Source organism: Cygnus olor, chromosome 1 (genome assembly GCF_009769625.2).
Source record: "Cygnus olor isolate bCygOlo1 chromosome 1, bCygOlo1.pri.v2, whole genome shotgun sequence".
NCBI lineage: Eukaryota > Metazoa > Chordata > Aves > Anseriformes > Anatidae > Cygnus > Cygnus olor.
This window is the reverse complement of record NC_049169.1, coordinates 27973171-27977235: the sequence shown is the minus strand read 5'-3', so window position 1 is coordinate 27977235 and position 4065 is coordinate 27973171.

Sequence of the window (4065 nt, the reverse complement as noted above, 5' to 3'; positions counted from 1 at the left end):
TCTCATCCACTGAAATCAAAGAAAACCAACAAAAATGAATGGGATCTGGCTATAGGAGCTGCTGTATGAACTAGTACAATGGTGCTGAAAGCCTTTCCAAATGTTTCTTCTCCTAGTAGTGTAAAGGCTGGGCCAGAAAATAATGAGGCAGCCAGTATGACTAATATTACTACAAAATAATATATTGCAAGTTTTACCACTTCTACTTGAAGCAACTGAAGACTGAATGAAATGGATCTAAAAATTCAGAAAATAAAACAAATGACCAAGATATTGGGCAGGGAAGTAGGGAAGGGAGGAAAAGCTGCTAGTCTGAAAAAAAAAAAAAAAGCAACACTTTATTCTAAACTTTAAAGAATTATAATAACTTTTGTCCATTGTGTAGTCAAGCAGTAACAATAAGGGATGCATTTTTAATTACAGTTCAATGTAACACCCTCCTTCTGAAACATCAATAATATCTGTGGAAACTATTCATGCAGATCAAAAGCACGGTGTGGCTCTAAATAATTTCAGTGTATATTCTTTATTTAAGTAAAATTTTGATAGTAAGAACTCTAACGGTAGACAAACCTTGTAGTATATAGTCAAATAAACTTGCGTGTCAACTCATATGTCAAAGTGAAGTTTGCCTCTCATAACAGACCTTGACTGTGGTGAAATGAAAGAAAGTTCTTTAGATCAGAATCCAGAAATTAAAAGGTAACAAAATTTCTGTGAGAAAATAGGAATAAAATGCTACTAAAGGTTAAAAACATTTCTAGAATTGCTATATCAAAGGCTAATATTCTCATTAGATTCTCTATTTGTGTCAAATCAAAGCTGAAGCAAAAAAATAAAAGTTTATTGTTGTTCTTTTGGGTTGGGTCGGGTTCTGATACCACTTGTATTAATGTGTGTAGTCATCACAGTTTTTAACAGGCTCTTACACATTCCAAGCTGAGTTCTGTAACAACCATTATAGCCGTTCAAGCTTTGGTGATATTGAACAAATTCTTCAGCATTGTGGTGGTGGTCAAATTTTCACACCAAAGCTTTGACAAAAATAAAACTATGCTGGACTGTTTCATGTGATTTTAATTTTTAACAGAAATTTTCTCATATTTTCAATAAGAACATTGTCATAATATTATCTTTTTCTCCCCTTAGTCCCTGTCAAACTAAGATTATATCATTCTGATATATCATAACTTGAATATGTTGAGCTTTAATAAGTATATATACATATATATGTATATGTAGCTTTATACTAACTTTTTTTTTTCCGTGTGTGTGTTGTTCTAAATCAGAACAAGGTCAAGCAATGCTGCCTAGCTTTATGGTTCGTTTTGTATTTCTCTATCATCTTTCCTGTCTTTAAAGAAGTGTCGTACTGAGAAAGCAAAAAGTAGATTTAAGATTTTCAAGGTCTTTCTGTTGATTCTTTTTGTCATGTTTCTTTTTCCCTGCAAAATGAATAGTTAGTTCCCATAAAATATAGAGAGGAAACCTGTATGTCATATAACCGCCAAATCCATGAACTCTATTTCAGGTTTGTTTTTTGTTTATCATATAAGAATATAGAACAGGCACTGAAATTAAATATTTATGTCATACTTACAGTTTTATATTATTTTTATTTTCTGAGGTTGGTAATAACTGAAGTGTTTTAGTGGAGGAAGGGTATTTCATTGCAGTATTGTAATTACCCCTGAGTCTGCAAGTCATAACATAAAGGTAAACTCCAATATCTAGCAGAAACATGTAGATGTTAATGAGACACAAAAAGTGTTGGAGTCCATCTGCGTGAATTTATGGCCACTAAATACAGGACTCCCCTCAACCCAAGACGGAGTCCAAGCATAGTGGTGGAGGTTTCCCAGCGTATGGTTGTTTTCTCCATTTGGCTTTACAGCATCATTTGTGTATGAATTTTCCTTTGCTGAAAGACTAATTTCATTTCTTCCATCCTCTTTATTTATTTAAATATGTCCTTATATGGGGAAAACATGTTAAATATATGTAATGTAAAAGGCAACTCCTGAAATTTGGTAAGATTCTTATCTCACAACTTGTTCTTTTTTCCCCTGTGTTTACTTTATATAAAAAGCAAGTATGAGTTCCTCTGTAACTTATTTATGCTTGATAGACCAGTAATGTCATTTTATTTGTTCAGAAATGGATACGTCTTATTTGAAATCTGTAGTAATCCTCTTGGAATTTAATTCAACTTTTATGTTCTTTATGGTAAGAAATATTTTAATAACATTATTTTATTGATCACTGGAATGTGTAACAGACATAACTAAGTTGTCCCAGCTTGGGCTGATTTCTAGTAATTATTGTAGAACAGCACGCCCAGTTGTAGTGTTTATTCAGAATGGACATGAACTCTCATCTCTCTCCTCTCCCATTAGGGAGGTGGGATACTTGTTAAATTAATCAGATGGAAAGAGACAGCAGATTGAATAATTTCAAATGGTAGAAGAAGGCTATAAAAATCCAAAAGATAAGGAGGAGAAGGAAAGACAGATCTCTGAGGCCAAGCAGTGACTATAGGACAGAGAAATTAGAAGTGGCATTCGGAGATGAATAAAGTCAGCGGGACCAATTAATTAAGACAATGAACCAGAAGAAATTTCATTTACCTGAGAATCTAAAATAATAATAATAAAAAAAAATAATAAAAAGACATCTAATCACATTGAAAGCTTTTGCTCTGCACCTTATTCAGATGATATTATTGTATTAATAAAAATATTTCAGGAAAGAAGTTCTGAAATCTCAAAAAAATTCATTATTCCTTTTTTGTTTAGATGTCAGGTAAATTCTTGAGAACTACAGTGTATTCCAAACACTGGAGAAGACACAAAACAAGTTACAAGACCAGCATTTCTTACAGCTTTCTGGGTGTTATCAAGGATTTGGGGACCCAGCTTTTTGTACTGCCTCATGACCTTTTGTACAAATGCAAACTTAGCCCGGGCACAGCTGGCTGCTAGAGGAAGACTTCATTTTAAAGCTTAACCACACATCAAAAAATAGAATAGAAAATTCAAATGTTAACAGCACATTACATACTCTCAGCGATACCAATTAAATTTGAGCAATATGTCTCTCTTTTCTAATGCAACCAAGTTTTTGAAAAAATGTTTAATCTGCTCTTCAGTAAGTTTGATTTCCTGATGTTTATCATCATGAACAAAAGCTAAAACTTCACAAGTATAGAGGTACTATGAAAAATTTAAGATATCCATCTTGGCATTTTCCAACTCCAGAATGTTTGAGTTTGTGCACTGTAACTATGTATGTTCCGTTCTGATTTTTTTTTTTTTATGCATCCTATTCTGTACTTGCAAATTCATACATAGAGATGAATCTGCAGCACTTTGTCAAATGAAATTATCCACCAACAGACGCAATAACAGGATCTTAACACAGCATAAACAAGCATGCACAACCATACATTTCATCTAAAATACCCATTACCAAACACAGTTGCCCACTTAAGCTCAAGGAGAGGAATTTCCTTCCTCAGCTCCTCCGTCTGACTCTCAGATCTGCTTGAAAAGCCTTTCCCTGTCATTACAGAAACCAGTTCAGACTGAGTAGGCACAAAGGGAAGACAACTTGCAGCTGAGATGGCACTTCTATTTTATTTGCAAAAAAAGAGCTATTTCAAAAGCCCTTCTTTGTCAAATACTTCCCAAATGTAGCCTTGCTTTTTCCTAATAAACCAAATAGTTTATTTACTTGAGTTATATTGATGATCATCCGTGGTTGTTCCAGAGGTACACATCAGCTCTATCTTCTGTTGACTGATGGGTAAGGACCATTTGCTAAGTCACCAACCTGTACCCTGCTAGGCTGATGGAGAGATGAGCAACATTTGGACTGCTTATTTTAAAGGCACATATTTTAATAGGTAGTAAAATATGTACTGTAATGTCTACTGGGGACGGGGACAAGGGAGAAGAGAAGAAATGATGTCAAGCTCACCTGCCCTAACCTGAAAGACTATGAGATGTGCAGAAAGTTAGTTTGACTTTGGCAAACTGCTGACGGTTTCACTTTAATAACCAAATG